Here is a 19,449-nt window from a genome sequence, read left to right on the forward strand (position 1 = left end):
TCTATGCTTAAGCTACCTTGACCTTACAAATAAAATCAAGAATCAAAAATTTGTTTTTGAAAGTTACTATTCACCCTAAACTAAAATGATTTGTTTGAGATAGAAAACCTTTGATTCAAGCACTCAAACTACTTGTTCTTCTTAGTTATGAAATATAGGATCCAAAGAAACAAACCCCCTGAATTATGATTGAGTGGAGCTTGGGTTTGGAAATTTTTCTTCTTGTTTTTCTTCAAAAAACCGTGAGCAAGGAGATGGGGGGAAGAGAAATGAATGTGTTTGCTTGGTTGCTTTGTTTTTGTTGTTAATTAACCTTTTACCATGGTAAAATTTGTGTGACTTATAATCAACCAACAATTCCTTCCCATTGTGTCATGCTTATGTCATCCTCTTATGTCATCTTCCCACACTTGTCTTCTTCTTGTTGGTGTGATGACATCATCATCACTAACCTCTTTGATTAACTCCTAATTACTTGGCTAATGATCGCTGATATGTTATACGGTTCGCTTAACTTTCGTTTTCGTTTATCGTTGAGGGATCATACCCGGGATCTTATTACTTGGGTTCACTTAACTTTTCTCAATACATTATATTCCTTTTATGATCCTCTCTTATAATCCTTGAATTTAAATTCTTTTTATCCTGTTACCTTATACTCAATTCTTTCGGTATCTGGTGGATTTTCGGGAAAAATCAAAGTGTTCGAATTTGAATTCTGACGATCTTTACATACACTTATATACCATATAGAGTACTAATAAGATCTCAGAATAACAATAAAAGAACCCCTACAAAGTTTGGTATGAAAAGTTTTCTTATTCAGCATAATCAGCAAAATCACTATTCATAAGGGTTACAAAAAGTCCAAAATTTTGGGGTTATTACAAATAGGATTCCTTATACATTGTGTAGATGTGCTATATATAAAGCACAAATTAGGTTCATGCTATAAGCATTGTGACATTGTTATATCTTTTTCATAACCTAGCAGCTCTCAAGGATATTTGTTCATAGAGTACGATTGTAATAAGTTTTTATCGGTTAATATAAAAACTAGTGATTCTGTTAAAGCTTTGTAGAATTGATGGTATTAACTTTATTCACCCCCTCTACAAGTGATTAAGGGCTTAACATATGATATCATTTTGATGATTCTTATGAAACAAAGTCTTATCTATGACACCCTTAATGAAACCATTTTCAAGAAGAAATTCTGAGAGAGTGGCATACCATGTTCTCGACGCTTGCTCTAGACCATAAAGAAACTTGAAGAGAAAGTAGACAAAATCTTCAAACTCAAAATTTATGAAGCCAAGGGGTTGATATAACGACTCGTGAATATTCTTTTAATTTTATTATGTTCAAAGTGTAATAAAGTTTAAATAATTAAATAAAATATGTGTAATGATTTTGGCAGCAGTTATCGATTGCTATTTAATTAGTTGTAATCTGTTGATATGTGGGATTGGATTGTGTGATTTATTATTGAGTTAAATAATTTTATGTCGTCCGTAAAAGTAATTTTATTATAGTTTTAATTCCATAAATATTTGGATGATCTCTAAAATTGGTTTTATAATTTTATAATTTCAATAATTATTTTTAGGACTTTATGAAATTGAAAACTCAATATTTCATTAATTATATATTTTTAAATGATTTTCTGATTGTGTTTATTTGTAAAATCCATATTTAATTCAAAAAATCTTCAAAAATCATGAAACTCATATTTTATTAAGTTCGTATTATTCTGAGAATTTTAAAATTATTTTGGGAATTTTTGGGATTAATTTTACCCGCGCTTTGTTTCGTTATTTGCTAAATTGCGGGTATAGAGTACGCCGTAAAAATCGTTCTTAAAATTCCAAAATTATGTTTTCGTGAACTTCAGAATATTTATAAATTTTATGATTATTTTGATAACGTTTTGATTAAAAAAAATTACGAGGTATACCGTTAATAATATAATTAAAAGTGATATAAAAATAAAAAGACACGTGTCCATTTATACAGGACACGTGCCGTGCAGCCAAGCAGCAGGGGGGTTAGCTGTTGTTCATATCTATTTTACTCTCTCTTCCATTCTCTATATTCCTTCTTCTTGTTCCTTTTTCTTTCGTTCTTCTCGGTTCGGTTCTTCCTTTTACTTTCGGTGGTTGCCGCCGTTTGAGCTTGGTTCCTCGGCTTGTTGTAGCCACCGCCTTTTTCTTCCTTTTTGCCTTTCCGGCCGCCCTGTTATCTCTGGTTGGTTTGATTCCCTGAGCTTTGGTTTCATTTTGCCTATTGTAGGCATATATTTGTATGTATATTTTGGGTATAGTTGTGCAGTGTGTGGCTTTTTATTTTTCCGGGTTGTTTCCCGGATGTCCTTGTGTTTCCGATTGGTGTTGTGGTGTTGTGCGCGTCATGCGCGTGTTGCCCTGTTTATTTTGGAATTTTTAATTAATTATTTTTATTTTGCAGGAATTTTGTTGACTGATTTTGTGAAATAAAATATCCGTGCAGTAAAAATTTTTTTAATAATCGGTGAAATTTTTTGTTGGAACCCGAAATACCTGGTACCCCGAGAATTTTTCCGCCGTACCGCGATAACTCGTTACGAGCGGACGGTGGACGGTGATGACTTTGTTTTAATCCTAAATTTTATAAATAAATAAAATGATTTATATAAAATGTTTTCGAAAATAAAGCATATATTGGAATTTTACGTAAATAGATATGTGAATGTGGAATTGGTATTGGAATGAAAATTGTGGATTATTGTGATTGTTGACGTCGATTGTAATCGACGGGTAGTCTTATAAACAAAAGAGTTGCTGCCAAAATTTTCTAAAAATGTATTTGTAAATGTACATATTTATATTATAAGTGTTACCCCTATTTGTGTTCGGATTACGTGATTACGTGATTATGTGTATAACCTATACGAGTCGGGTTATCGGATTGGGTTATTAGGATTTGAGTATATCAAGCATGTCGGTATAACTGAATAGGTTATTCTGTATTTGTAGATCCCAGTCGAGTTTCCGAGGATCAAAATCAGCGTGAAAGCTATTTAGGGTTTGGTAAAGCGTTGCAAGGAAAGTACCCCTGACCATTCTTTTATGGTTCAGTACGTATGAATAGCTAAATGTTTTATTCTCATAATGGAACAGAAATGTTTTAAGTTACGTATCCCCTGTAGTTATAAATCACTGTTTTATAATTGTTTTGGGGAAAAGTAACTTCGAAAGGTACCTATCTCGAATGAAATGATTTGCGAGCTGGATTTTATATGTGTGCTGGCAAAATAAATGATTTTGAAATGAGATAGGTACAAGTGTTTTGAAAACTAGATAAAACGATCAGATATGGGATACATATGGGCCAGAGTAGGCCTATTGAGGTGGCGTAAGAGGCTAATTCGGTTGCGCGCAATATATAACCGATTAGTCCAGCATGTCAGAGACCTAGCTAGTCTCTGAGTTCCGGAATAGGTAAATGGGATGGCAGTTAGAGCCGTTTGGTGTTGATAGCCTGATCAGCTGTCTTCACATATCCGTTATGTATCTGATTTGGATTTGTGATCCCCGTAAGGGTATAAGTAGTTGATACAACGGTTTTATAAATGTGATTACCGTGCTAAAATTGGACTCTGGTACTTACACAACACACTACTACGTTATTTTGATAAAGCATTCTAGTTAGTGATATCCGGTTCTCTCCGATTTTCATTATATAATGTTGATATCATGATTACAGTTCTGTTCCTATTATTGTTACATTACTGTTTTATTCCGTTATTCATATGTTGGTACTGCTGAGCGATTATGCTCACCCTTGCAAACCGTTATGTATATCTCGCAGATGCCTAGAAGACTAGTAAGACAGACCCATATTCCCGCCCCTTCAGGACCCGACTCCTCTGAGGTAGTTTGTATCAGGCCATAAGGTTTGACGAGGTGCTAAATAAAGTTATAGTGTGTTAGATGTTGAATAAATGGTTTGTAATAATGTGAATCTGAATCATACTTGAACCTGGATCGGATCTTGGTTTGGGGTCAAGTTAGTATATTTTAATAATAATCTTGTGGTTTGTATTTTGGTAATTGTGTTTGGTGATGTCAACTCCTGACCCCGGGGTTGAGGTCGTCATAGTTGGTATCAGAGCTACAGGTTCAAGTCCCTGATTCAAGTTAGGGATTGTGTCGAGTAGGTGATAACGTGAGTCTTTAGGTGTGAGTCAGCAACTCATATATAGGAGCAAATCTTTAGAGTAAGTCGAGGATTTCGACGGCGTTACCCTGGCATCTATTTAATGATTTGATAGAATTGCCTTGACCTGGTTGTGTCTTTCCTATATATTTATAATGTTGATAGTGGCCTATTGCGATTTCGAGTTCTCCATCTCGGGAGAATCCCTCTGACTCGGATAGCTCAGATTCTGAGAGGACCCTGGATGTTGTTATTGAGGAAACCCTTATGTCTCCTCCACCAGTCCCTTCCTTCGTGCCGAGAGACATCCCGGGACCTGGTACTCATCCCCGTTGGGTACGTAGGTCTGTGTCTATCGTTAGGGATTTCCCTCCCGGCTGTGGTCCCAGTTCTTCCCTGATGAGACCTCCAGTACCTCCTGTGGTCCCTAGTGGTACTTCTTTACCGATCCCTTACCATGTTCACCGAGCGGTGAATACTTCCTTTATCAGAGATCAGAGTCCGGGATTGGCTGCTCAGTTTGATCAGATACCTATTGCACCTTTTCAGGGCATTTCTGCCCCTTCCCCTGAGGTGCGGGCCCGTGTGCGAGCATTGACCCAGATGGCTGTTGAGAGGGCTAGATCTGTTGACCGTTCCATTAGCTCAGAGTTTAGAGTTGTACAGTATCACGACCTAGTGAATTGGCTAGTGTTTGAGCTAGGTTCCATCGGTGGCAGTGGTAGTGGTTAGCCCAGGTTTGCAGCAGAGAGATACAGAGCTCAGAGTTGACTTCCAGGAGTTCTATACTTGTTTACTTTGTATATGTATATTATGTTGTGATAGTTTGTAGTAGGCGGGGCTGCTATGACAACCAATTTTGGTGTCTATTTGGATGGTTTCTTTTCAGTTGGATTTTCAGTTGTACTAGTTGGATTCTGTTGGTTATTTTATTACAGGTGCTTTATTCTATTGTTCAGTTTTTATATATTGTGCGTTGCTATTATTGTTGTTATTATTACTGTTGTTTCTGTTGCTGGCATTTTTAGATTATAATCATTCACTCGGGACGGATCCAATTAAACAGGGGATGAGGATATTGTCTTAGTGCTAACGCTCTCCTGATGCATAAATATAAACTGTTTGGAGCAATCCATTTTCTTATACATGACTGTTATGTTTCAGGAGATGCCACTAAAGAGAAACTCTCAACCCAATAACGGATCTGCTGGGGATCCTTCCATGAGTGAATTGATGAACTTGTTGTGTCAGCAGTCTTCATAGCTGGCCCAACAGCAACAACAATTCCAGCAACAGCAACAACAATTGTAACAACAACAACAACAACAACAACAACAACAGCTCATACAGCAACAACAGCAGCAAATCCAACAGCAGCAACTACAAATCCAAGAGCAACATGAGATGAGGGGGGCAAATCAGGGTATTAGTTTTAATTCTTTTCAGGCAGTGAAGCCCCCAGAGTTTAAAGGAGGAGTAGATCCTGTTGCTGTCAGGATATGGTTAAAGGAGATGGAAAAGGCGTTTTGTAACGACTCGTATACTTTTATATTTAATTAAAGTGTAACTATGGAATTATTAAATGAAAAATATATGTTTATAGCTTCTGTCAGCTATGTGTTGTTTTACTTTTATCTATGTGTGTGAATTATGGTGTCCAGGGTGGTTCGTGTAATTAATTATGGACTTGTATTGAATTATTTTCACTTTTAAAAGTGGATTTAATACAAGTTTATTTATGTAAATATGTGGATTGTCTCTAAAATTGTTTTTATGACTTTATAATTTCAATATTTATTTTTTGGATTTTATAAAATTTAGAAATCAATATTTTATCAATTATTTAAGCCTGTATGATTTTCTGATTTCATCTATTTGTAAAATCTGTATTTAATTCCCAAATTCTTCAAAAATTATGAAACTCATATTTATATAAGTTGGGAATATTCCGAGAATTTTAAAATTATTTCAGGAGTTTTCGGAGTTAGTTTCACCTGCACGTCAATTCATTTAATTGATAAAAACGGGCATAAAGTGCGTTTTAGGAATTGTTTTAAAATTTCGAAAGTTACGTTTTTATAAACTCTGGGATATTTATAAAATTTTAAAACTAGTTTGGTAAATTTTGGGATTATTATCACTCGTAAGTTTATTCTTTTAAAATCAAGTAGCGGAATAAACCGAGCTGCAGGGCGATCATATTTATCTCTACCACTATGTGTCGAGTTCTCAGCAATTTTGTGGACACGTGTTCAGCTGCAAACAAACAAGTAATAAAAAAAAAGAAACCCATCCCCCCTTCTTCACCCCTGTTCTTCATCTCCTTCGTCTCTTGTCTCTCTGTCTCGCCTCCATCTCTCCAGTTTCACATTAATCAACTCTTTTCCTTTTATTTCCGTTCCTTCCAGTCGATTTCTCTCCTTCCCTTTTTGATTCTTCTTATTTTCTTTCCGGTTTCATCTCCGGAGAGTTCCCCAGCCGGATTATTTCCGGTGATCCTCTTGGTTCTGTTTCTTTTATGTGGGTATCTAATCATACATATATGTATATATGAGATCTGTGTACGTGTGTGTGTATATTTGTGTGTGTGTGTAACTGTGTGTGTGTTTTGAGTGTGCGGTGGCTGTGTAGTGTGTTGTGCGACTTTGTGTTCACTCGGGCCTGGTTCTGTTGGGCCTTGTGTTGGGCTCGTGTTGAGGCTGAATTTGTGCAGTTGGATTTGATTACTATAATTTTTAATTTTTATTTCCTTTTTCTGCAGGAAATTAAATGATTACTATTTATGATTAAATGTATTCCATGCGAGAAGTATAATAATTTATCATTGGAATCCACGTAGGAAACCCGAAATTAATCGGGTACCCGCGAATTTCGCCGCCGTCAGCGATGAACATTGGTGAGCTGACGATGGACCGTGATGAATTATTCTGAGTCCTAATATTTTAAAATAAATATAAATATGGATAATAATTAATAACCGTAATAGAATTGACGTTTGGGAATTTGTGATTGAGTTGATTGGATTGATTGTTGATTGAGACGTCGAATTGTATCGACGGGTAGTCCGATAAACAAAGGGGACGCTGTCCGATTTCCTGGAAATCGAACTACGGAACTACGGGAGCGTATCTGGTAATTATCGGGACGTCGAGCGGATATATAAATGCATATGTATTTTATACGAAACTTGATTGTGCGGTGTGATGAACTATTTTTCCAAAACCAATAACCCTAATTTTGTAAAATGACGAGTATAGGTATTTTCTGAAAACAAACACCGAACCAATTTTTGAGATTTTGAACCCTAATTGTTGTGTGTGTTATTATAATATACATAAATACGAGTCAGGATTTGATATTGAATGGGTAGGTTGTTAGCGAGAATAAGTCAAGCATACCTAGACGTCTAACGTAGGGTATTTCGGCTCTGTAGGTTCTAGTTGAAGGACTCCAGAAGTGAAGTCGAACTAAAGATAACCTAGTGATCAGTCGACAAGCGTAATGAGGTTCCAAGCGAAGGACCTGAATGTTAAAGTCGGATCCAGGATAGTCTGATAGTAAGGCGATAAAGCCGAGTGTCCAAGTTAATCCAAGGTCGATTGGTAGTAGTGGTAAAGCTCGGCAAGGCAAGTACCCCTGACCATTTTTTTATGGTTCATTATATATGAATAGCTAAATATTTTATTTTCTTAATGGAACAGAAATGTTTTAAGTTGCATATCCCCTGTAGTTATAAATCACTGTTTTTAAATTATTTTGAGGAAAAGTAACTTCGAAAGGTACCTATCTTGAATGAAATGATTTGCGAACTGGATTTTATATGTGTGCTGGTTAAATAAATGATTTTGAAAATAAGATAGGTACAAATCTTTTGAAAACTGGATAAATGGTCAGATATGGGATACATTGGGGCCAGTGTAGGCCTATTGAGGTGGCGTAAGAGGCTAATTCGGTTGCACGCAATATAAAACCAATTAGTCCAGCAGGTCAGAGACCTAGCTAGTCTCTGAGTTCCGGAACAGGTATATAGGATAGCAGTGGGAGCTGTCCGGTTTTGATAGCCTGATCAACTATCTTCACATATCCACTACGTATCTGATTTGGGTTTTGTGGTCTCCATAACGGAACAAGTGGTTTATCTAGTGGATTTGGAAATGAAGATAGCATGCTAAAATTTGACTCTGGTATTTATACACAGCACACTACTGATGTTATTGTTTTACAGAGCATGCTAGTTTTAATATCCAGTTTATACCTATTTTACATGTTTCTAACAAGTTATGAATTCTGTTCCTAAAACTGTTTTACTTTAAATCATTTTTACTTGTTATTCATATAGTGGTACTGTTGAGCAATTGATTACTCACCCTTGCAGAATGTTTTATATATGTATTGCAGATGCCTAGGAGATTTTTCTGTGATAGTCGGGCAGAGTTCCAGTTCCCTTCGTGTCATGCTCCTCTGAGGTGGTTGTGTTGGACCAATGGTGGTCTGTTGAGTTGTTGTGTTAAGTTAGCTGCGTCAGGATGATTATTCTATGTAAGTTGATTTGTGTTAGTTGTAACCTAAATCATACTTAAACCTGGCAAAGATCTTAGAAAAAGGGGTCGTGATTATATCCTGTTATTGAATTGTTTATCTTATGGTTATTGTTGATGACGTCAACTCCTGACCCCGGGGTTGAGGCCGTCTCATGTTGGCGCTCACCAAGGTGAGTGAGGATGTAAAGACAGATTTTGCTAGCTATTTTCTAAAGAATGATTTAAATTATTGGTCGGAATCTACGTGAGCCCTAGAAAGGGAAGGTCCAGTTCCATGGGCCATATTCACAGAATGTTTTTGGAGAAATACTTTTCGGACTATCTCTAGAGTCAAATGGAGATGGAATTTTTGGAATTGAAACAAGGGGATAGGAGTGTTACGGAATATGAAGCGAAGTTTACGGAGTTGGCCCGTATAGTACCGGAATATGTGAGTTCGGAAGCTCAACGAGCGAAGCGATTTCAACAAGGGTTGAAGCCAGAAATAAGGAGTGGAGTTGTAGCTTTACAACTCAAGACATATACTTCGGTAGTTCAGGCTGCACTAGTGATAGAAAGTGATCAGAGGTTAGCTGCAAAGGAGCAGGGTGAGAAGAAGAGGAAATTTGAAAGTGGACCTGCTAGGTCAGAATCAGGAATAGCAAGTCGGAAGCTCCAGCGTTGGTTTAGAAAGAATAAGAATAAGAGGTTCAAGAGGCAGAATTTTCCCTAGGTTAGACCCAGCACTACTTCAGTTAACTCTGCCCCGACGAGGGTTAGTAAGCCAGTGGTTGATTGTAAGATATGTGGGAAGAAGCATAGTGGAAAGTGCCAAGAAAATATCAACTGTTTTAAGTGTGGACAGAAAGGTCATTATTCCATGGAGTGTAAGTCTGAGATTCAGGGAGTCACTTGTTTTAGTTGCGGTAAAGTGGGACACATAGCTAGGAATTGCAAGTCAGTGACCCAAGGTAATGCTGGAAGGAGTATGTCCCAAGGACCAGCAACCAGTACTGCTAGAGCTAGGACTTTTAAGATGACCAAGAAGTCTCCAGTTAATGATTCTGATATGGTTGCAGGTACGCTTTCTCTTAATTCCGTACCCGTTAACGTTTTGTTTGATTCGGGAGCGTCCAAATATTTTATATCTGTGAATTGTGTGAATAAAATGTAATTGATGTTGGAAGACCTAGAAGAACCTTTGACCATAGAAGTGGCTAATAAAGATAAAGTACCCATAAGTCCATTTTACCCTAGATCTTCCTTAGAGATTTTAGGGTATATGATCCCTGTTGACTTAATACCCTTCGAGTTGGGAGACTTTGATGTTATTTTAGGTATGGATTGGTTGTCTCTATATAAGGTGAATATTGATTGTAAGAAAAAGAGAGTTGTTATGTATACCCCAGATAATAAAAGAATCAGCTACCAATAGCAGATGCAAGATAGAAAGTTCCTTTCAGTAATGCAAGCAAAGAGATTGTTGCGGCAAGGATGCGAGGCGTACTTAGCTCATGTAGTGGATACGAAAAAAGAGACCTCTATGTTGGATGAGATTCCCATAGTGAGAAAATTCCCTGACGTTTTCCCAGAAGAGTTACCAGGATTGCCACCTGATCGGGAGATAGAGTTCTCCATTGATTTGATCCCTGGAGCTGAACCAGTTTCTAAGACTCCATACAGGATGGCCCCAATGGAAATGAAAGAATTGGCTAAGCAACTTCTGGAACTATTGGATAAGGGAGTCATTCGATTCAGTGTTTCTCCGTGGAGTGCTCCAGTGCTATTTGTGAAAAAAAAGGACGGAAGTATGAGATTGTGCATTGACTATAGAGAGTTGAACAAGTTGACGATAAAGAATAAGTATTCTTTACCACGTATCGATATTTGTTTGATCAGCTTAAGGGAGCATGTTACTTCTCAAAGATTGACTTAAGATCTAGCTACCACCAATTGAAGATAAAGCTAGAAGATATCCCCAAGACTGCATTCAGAACAAGGTATGGCCATTATGAGTTTCTAGTATGTCGTTTGGATTGACGAATGCGCCAACGGCTTTTATGGATTTAATGAATAGGGTATATAAGGAGTATTTGGATGAGTTTGTTATTGTATTTATTGATGACATCCTCATATATTCAAAGAATCCAGAAGATCATGCAACGCATCTATGAATTGCTCTTCAGAAGTTAAGAGAAAAGCAACTATATGCAAAGTTATCCAAGTGTGAATTTTGGTTGACAGAAGTGCAGTTTCTTGGACATGTGGTGAGTAAGGAAGGTATTAAAGTAGACCCAGTAAATATTGAAGCTGTATCAAAGTGGAAGCAACCGAAGACACCGACGGAAATAAGAAGTTTTCTTTGGTTAGCAGGATATTATCGAAGGTTTGTGAAAGATTTCTCGAAGATTGCATCCCCATTAACCAAGCTAACCAGAGAGAATTAGAATTCGTTTGGACGGAAAAGTGTGAAGAAAGTTTCCAGGAATTGAAGCAGAGATTAGTGACGGCTCCATTATTAGCATTGCCAGATGAGACGGGAAACATTGTGATCTATAGTGATGCTTCTTTGAAAGGATTGGGTTGTGTGCTAATGCAGCATGACAAAGTTATTACTTATGCCTCCAGACAACTAAAACCTCACAAGCAGAAATATCCGGTTCATGACCTTGAGTTGGCGGCTATAGTGTTTACTCTGAAGTTATGGCGTCACTACTTGTATGGAGAGAAATGCTATATTTATACAGATCATAAGAGCCTGAAGTATATATTCACGCAGAAGGATTTGAACATAAGACAGAGAAGGTGGTTGGAGATGATCAAGGACTATGATTGTTCGATTAATTATCACCCAGGTAAAGCCAATGTGGTGGTTGATGCCTTGAGTAGAAAAGAAAGGCTGAATATGATTAAGATTATGGAGGAACTAGCACAAGACTTGGAAAGAATGGAAATTGAGGTTCGAGTACCTAGTGAAAGTCAGGAGCAACTATATGAAGTTACTTTCCAGCCAGCATTGATGGAAAAGGTCAAAAGGTGTCAAGAAGGAGTTATGGAACAAGAGTTGGATACTTTGACAGGAGAAGAGTTGTGTATTCAAAAGGATAATCAAGGTTTATATAGATTTTCATCCAGAGTTTGGGTTCCTAATGTAACGGAATTGAAGAATGAAGTATTACACGAAACGCATAACTCTAGGTTTTCTATCCACCCTGGTAGTACTAAAATGTACCAAGACTTGAAGAGAAACTTTTGGTGGCCAGGAATGAAAAATGATATTACCAATTGGGGGTAAGTAAGTGTCATGTGTGTCAAATGGTGAAAGCAGAGCATCAATGACCAAGCGGATTGTTACAACCTTTGGAGATTCCCCAATGGAAGTGGGAAGAGATTGCTATGGATTTTGTAGTGGGATTGCCAAGGACAAGAGCAAATCATGACGCTATTTGGGTAATCATTGACAGATTGACTAAGTCAGCGCATTTTCTTCTGATCAATGAAAGGTATTCGTTGGAAAAGCTAGTTAAGTTATACTTGTATGAGATAGTTACCAAACATGGAGTGCCTGTGTCTATAGTGTCAGATCAAGACCCGAGATTTAATTCCAGGTTCTGGACTAAATTCCAAGAGTGCCTAGGAACAAAGTTGAATATGAGCACCGCTTATCATCCTCAGACATACGGCCAGAGTGAAAGAACGATTCAGACCATAGAGGATATGTTGAGAGTCTGTGTTTTAAATTTTAAGGGTAATTAGGATGAACAACTACCTTTGATTGAGTTCTCGTATAATAACAGTTACCATGCCAGTATCGGGATGCCGCCTTACGAAGCTTTGTATGGACGTAGGTGTAGATCACCATTATATTGGGATGAGGTAGGAGAAAATAAAGTGTTAGGTTCCGAGTTGATTCAGCAAACCAGAGATGCCATAGTGTTGATTCGGAAAAGATTAAAAGTAGCCCAAGATAAACAGAGAAAATATGCAGATTTGCATAGGAAGGATATGGACTTCGAGATAGGAGCTCTAGTGTTATTAAAGTATCACCTTGGAAAGGGTTAGTACGATTTGGTCAGAAGGGTAAACTCAGCCCTAGATTTATAGGACCCTTTGAGGTTTTGAAAAAAGTGGGAAAGGTTGCTTATGAGATAGTATTACCACCGCAGTGGCAGCACATTCATAATGTGTTCCACGTATCTATATTGAAGCCCTATATCCCTAGTTCGAATCAAGTCATAGAATATGAACCGATTGAGCTTCAGCCAGACTTGTCCTATGTGGAACAACCGATTCAAATCCTAGACCGTAAGGAACGGGTCCTTAGGAATAAGTCAATCCCTATAGTAAAAGTTTTGTGGAGAAATCCTCGAGTAGAAGAGTCTACTTGGGAATTAGAGTCAGACATGCTTGATAAATATCCTCATTTATTTAGCTAAGTCAGATTCTGGGGACAGAATCTTTTTAAGGGGGGAGGATATAACGACTCGTGAATATTCTTTTAATTTTATTATGCTCAAAGTGTAATGAAGGTTTAAATAATTAAATAAAATGTGTGTAATGATTTTGGCAGCAGTTATCGATTGCTATTTAATTAGTTGTAATCTGTTGATATGTGGGATTGGATTGTGTGATTTATTATTGAGTTATATGATTTTATGTCGTCTGTAAAAGTAATTTTATTATAGTTTTAATTCCATAAATATTTGGATGATCTTTAAAATTGGTTTTATAATTTTATAATTTCAATAATTATTTTTAGGACTTTATGAAATTGAAAAATCAATATTTCATTAATTATTTATTTTTAAATGATTTTCTGATTGTGTTTATTTGTAAAATCCATATTTAATTCAGGAAATCTTCAAAAATCATGAAACTCATATTTTATTAAGTTCGTATTATTCTGAGAATTTTAAAATTATTTTGGGAATTTTTGGGTTTAATTTTACCCGCGCTTTGTTTCGTTATTTGCTAAATTACGGGTACTTTATTTCGTTAAAATTCCGAAATTATGTTTTCGTGAACATCAGAATATTTATAAATTTTTGATTATTTTGATAATGTTTTGATTAAAAAATTTCGCGAGGTATACCGTTAATAATATAATTAAAAGTGATATCAGGGCCTTGCAGTCAGTCGGGATAAAAATAAAACGACACGTGTCCATTTATACAGGACACTTACCGTGTAGCCAAGCAGCAGGGGGGTTAACTGTTGTTTATATATCTTTTACTCTCTCTTCCAGTCTCTCTATTCCTTCTTCTCGGTTCCTTTTTCTTTCGTTCTTCTCGGTTCGGTTCTTCCTTTTACTTTCGGTGGTTGCCACCGTTTGAGCTTGGTTCCTCGGCTTGTTGTAGTCGCCGCCTTCTTCTTCCTTTTTGCCTTTCCGGCCACCGCTGTTATCTCTGGTTGGTTTAATTCCCTGTGCTTTGGTTTTGTTTTGCCTATTGTATACATATATCTGTATGTATATTTTAGGTATGGTTGTGCAGTGTGTGGTTTTTGATTTTTTCGGGTTGTTTCCCGGCTGTCCTTGTGTTTCCGATTGGTGTTGTGGTGTTGTTCGCGTCATGCGCGTGTTGCCCTGTTTATTTTGGAATTTTTAATTAATTATTTTTATTTTGCAGGAATTTTGTTGACTGATTTTGTGAAATAAAATATCCGTGCAGTAAAAACAATTTTAATAATCGGTGAAATTTTTGGTTGGAATCTGAAATACTGGGTACCCGAGAATTTTGCCGCCGTACCGCGATAACTCATTACGAGCGGACGGTGGACAGTGATGACTTTCTTCTGAGTCCTAAATTTTATAAATAAATAAATTGATTTATATAAAATGTTTTCGAAAATAAATCATATATTGGAATTGTACGTAAATATATACGTGAATGTGGAATTGGTATTGGAATGAAAATTGTGGATTGTTGTTATTGTTGACGTCGATTGTAATCGACGGGTAGTCTTATAAACAAAAGAGCTGCTGCCAAAATTTTCTAAAAATATATTTGTAAACGTACATATTTATATTATAAGTGTTACCCCTATTTGTGTTCGGATTACGTGATTAGGTAATTATGTGTATAATACCTATACGAGTCGGGTTATCAGATTGGGTTATTAGGATTTGAGGATATCAAGCATGTCGGTATAACTGAATAGGTTATTCTGTATTTGTAGATCCCAGTGGAGTTTCCGAGGATCAAAATCAGCGTGAAAGCTATTTAGGGTTTGGTAAAGCGTTGCAAGGCAAGTACTCCTGACCATTCTTTTATGGTTCAGTACGTATGAATAGCTAAATGTTTTATTCTCGTAATGGAACAGAAACGTTTTAAGTTACGTATCCCCTGTAGTTATAAATTACTGTTTTCCAATTATTTTGGGGAAAAGTAACTTCGAAAGGTACCTATCTCGAATGAAATGATTTACGAACTGGATTTTATATGTGTGCAGGCAAAATAAATGATTTTGAAATGAGATAGGTACAAGTGTTTTGAAAACTGGATAAAATGATCAGATATGGGATACATAGGGGCCAGAGTAAGCCTATTGAGGTGGCGTAAGAGGCTAATTCGGTTGCGCGCAATATATAACCGATTAGTCCAGCAGGTCAGAGACCTAGCTAGTCTCTGAGTTCTGGAACAGGTAAATGGGATGGCAGTTAGAGCTGTCTGGTGTTGATAGCCTGATCAGCTGTCTTCACATATCCGTTATGTATCTGATTTGGATTTGTGATTCCCGTAAGGGTATAAGTAGTTGATACAACGGTTTTATAAATGTGATTAGCATGCTAAAATTGGACTCTGGTACTTACACAACACACTACTATGTTGTTTTGATAAAGCATGCTAGTTAGTGATATCCGGTTATCTCCGATTTTCATTATATAATGTTGATATCATGATTACAGCTCTGTTCCTATTATTGTTACATTACTGTTTTATTCCGTTATTCATATGTTGGTACTGCTGAGCGATTATGTTCACCCTTGCAAACTGTTATGTATATCTCGTAGATGCCTAGAAGACCAGTCAGACAGACCCATGTTCCCGCCCCTTCAGGACCTGGCTCCTCTGAGGTAGTTTGTATCAGGCCATGGGGTCTGATGAGTTGCTGAATAAAGTTAGAGTGTGTTAGATGTTGAATAAATGGTTTATAATAATGTGAATCTGAATCATACTTGAACCTGGATCGGACCTTGGTTTGGGGTCAAGTTAGTATATTTTAATAATAATCTTGTTGTTTATATTTTGGTAATTGTGTTTGGTGACGTCAACTCCTGACCCCGGGGTTGAGGCCGTCACAGTTGCTCCACATAGACATCTTTTTCAAGCTCACCATTCAGGAAAGCACTCTTTACATCCATCTGATATACCTTGAAATTTGAATATGCTGCAAATGCTAAAAACATCTTGATGGCTTTCAGTCTAGAAACCGGTGCAAAGGTTTCATCATAGTCAATCCCTTGTTCTTGGGAATATCCCTTAGCAACCAGTATCACCTTGTTCCCTTTTACAATTCCATCTTCATCAAGCTTGTTTATGAAAACCCATTTTGTGCCAATCACTGATTTGTCTTTAGGTCTGGGTACAAGCTTCCACACTTTCTGTCTTTCAATCTGTTTGAATTCCTCTTGCATAGCAATCACTCAATCAAGATCCCCAAGAGCTTTATCCACTTTCTTTGGCTCAATTTGAGATAGAAACCCGGAATATAAACATTCATTTGATGTAGCTCTTCTAGTCTTGACAAAACTATCTGGATCACTAAGTACCAAATTCCGAGGATGATTTTTACTCCATACCTTCTATCTTGGTAGATTAGCTCTTGATGACTCAGCATTTCTAGAATTGTGCTGAGTCTGACTATTGAATCCTTGTTCTTCTCCTTGTTTTGCTCCCCCGAATTGTTGTCGGCTTGATCTCTAGAATCTGAAGCTTGATGACTAGTCCCAGAGATAGTGTGACTATCATTACTTGTTCCAGGCTTATTCTCATCTGAATCTGAATCTGAATCAGAATTATGATCATCAGGATCATTACCATTGCCATTGTTATTGTCTGGAACAACTTCAGGTTCATCTTCTCCATCAGAAAGTTCTTCAATATCAAGATTATCACCATCATCTTCCTTCTGAATACTTGGGAGCTTGGCATCATCAAATGTTACATTAAGGCTTTCTACAACCTTTCGATCACTAATCACATACACCCTATAAGATTTTGACTCCAGATAATAGCCTAGAAAGATACCTTCTTCAGCTTTAGCATCAAGCTTTCGAAGATGCTCATCGTCCTTAAGCACAAAGCACTTTCCTCCAAACGCGTGAAAGTATTTCACTGATGGTTTCTTATTGGCCATTAACTCATAAGGGGTCTTCTTATACATCTTGTTGATTAGGGTTCTGTTTTGAGTATAGCACACAGTGTAAACTACTTCAGCCCAAAAGTAGGTAGGAAGATTGGCTTCATTAAGCATAGTCCTTGCAGCTTCAACCAATGTTCGATTCTTCCTCTCAACAACTCCATTTTATTATGGTGTCCTTGGTGCTGAAAATTGTCTTGAGATGCCCTTCTCGGTATAGAAATCATTCAATTTCGCATTTCTGAATTATGTTCCATTATCTGATCTGATTGTTCGCACATGCACTCCAACTTTCAACTCAATTTTATTGATGTGATCAATAATCATATCAGTTGCTTCATCCTTTGAATGTAAGAATAACACCCACATGTATCTGGAATAGTCATCGGCAATCACCAAGCCATATTTATTTCTTCACATAGACATGATATTGACAGGACTAAACAAATCCATGTGAAGGAGTTGTAGTGGTTCAGTAATGTCAATCATCATTTTCTTCTTGTGTGATGCTCTCTTTGACTTTCCCTTCTCACATGCTTCACAAAGTCCATCAAGACTGAATTCCTTCTCGGGAAATCCTCTCACCAATTTCCTCTTAACCAAATAATTCATGGTCTTGAATTTCAAATGGGAGAGCTTCTTATGCCATAACCAACTTTTATCTGGAAAAGTTTTACTGTAGAAGCACATTACTTGACCATTTGCAGAACTCCAGTTAGCTACGAATAAATCTCCCTTTCTAACTCCATTGAGAGTCAGCTTCTCATTTTTTCTGATTAGAGATTAAACACTTCTCCTTCTTGAGCAAGTCTTCACATCCTTTGTCAACGAATTGACTGATACTGAGGAGATTATGCATAAGACCTTCAACCAGAGATATTTCTTCAATGATGATATTTCCACTTTCCGAATAGCTATTCCCGTAGTATAACATTTGCCATCATCTCCAAAAGTAAATACTGGGCCAGCTTTCTCAACCACCTTTGATACAGGGCTCTGTCTCCAGTCATATGCCTTGAACATCCACTTTTCAGAATCCGCATGACCTTCTTCTGCTTAATGCCCTGAAAACAAAGATGATTAAGTTTTCTTTGGTATCCAAACTAAGTTGGGTCCAGAAGACTTAGATACATTTGAATATATAACATTTCTTTTAACAGAATTGACAGGCTTAACAATTGTTGCTTTATCATTGATTGTTTCCTTGTCACTTTCACAAGCACCAACAGACTTGCTCTTGTGCTTGGTGACAAGTGTCACTTTCCTAGATTTAAGAGGGCTTACAGTATTTGATCTACCAGTGTTCTTACTAGAATGTTTATCATGATTAGGAAATGTATTATGTGAGTGTGTGGAATCAAGATAAGTGTGCATGAAAGATACTACACATGTCATGCAAACAGATTTATCACACCTAGAAACTTTAGGCATAATGGGCATTTTATGCAAATAAACATTCTTAGCATTACCTATTTTAACCTTTATACAAGCATGAGTAAGGTGTCCAGCAGAGCCACAAATATTACATAACTTTCTAGGGCCATAGTTCCTATCTTACCATTTGTGTTTCTATTCTTCCTAGTCTTGGAAGTAAAACCTAGTCCAACAAAAGGTAATTCAGAATCACTAGCAACAAACATAGGTTTCTTTGCCTTTTGTCTACTTGAGAGCTCGAGATCCTCAACAAGCATCTCATGATGAATATAAATATTATTTTCATCAAAGGGCTCAACAGTAGCTTTCTTAAACAAAGGATTCTTAACTTCTTTAAGAACATGAGGTGTGCTAGGGGGATTAACAAATTTCTCTACAGGCTTATTTTCAACTACTCGGTTCTTAGAAGCTTTTCTAAGTTCGTCGTAGTCAAGGCCTATCCCAACCTTTCCACCTACTACTTGATCAGTTATGAGCTTCTTAGCAAGATTTGCAAAATCATTAAAAGCATGCAATTTAGTTTCTAATTCTGCATTCTTGTTCTTAAGCTCTTCCTCTGTCTTAAGGTGTTTCTTAACCTTAATCTCTAAATAAGCATTCAATTGCTTAAGGTTTTCACTGACCCTATCTAGAACTAATTTATCATTTTCATCTTTAACTTTCTTTAGTTATACTTTAAGGTCTTTAACATCAAGCAAAGTACATCTTAGTGTAGTACCTACATTTCTATACACTTCTTTTACGACATCTTGTTGTTCAATGCATTCCTTTGTATTGCATCGTGCATTAAGATAGTGATGAGAAATAGCATTTTCATACACTAGGACAGTCTTCCTGAAGGTGACACAGTGTTCATTCTCACACAAGTTATATGGAGGTAAAGCACGAATAGTTGGAAATTTTACATGAGAAGAAGATTATGTCATCAATGCTAGAT

The sequence above is a fragment of the Apium graveolens genome, chromosome 6, assembly GCF_009905375.1.
Source record: "Apium graveolens cultivar Ventura chromosome 6, ASM990537v1, whole genome shotgun sequence".
NCBI classification, from domain to species: Eukaryota; Viridiplantae; Streptophyta; class Magnoliopsida; order Apiales; family Apiaceae; genus Apium; species Apium graveolens.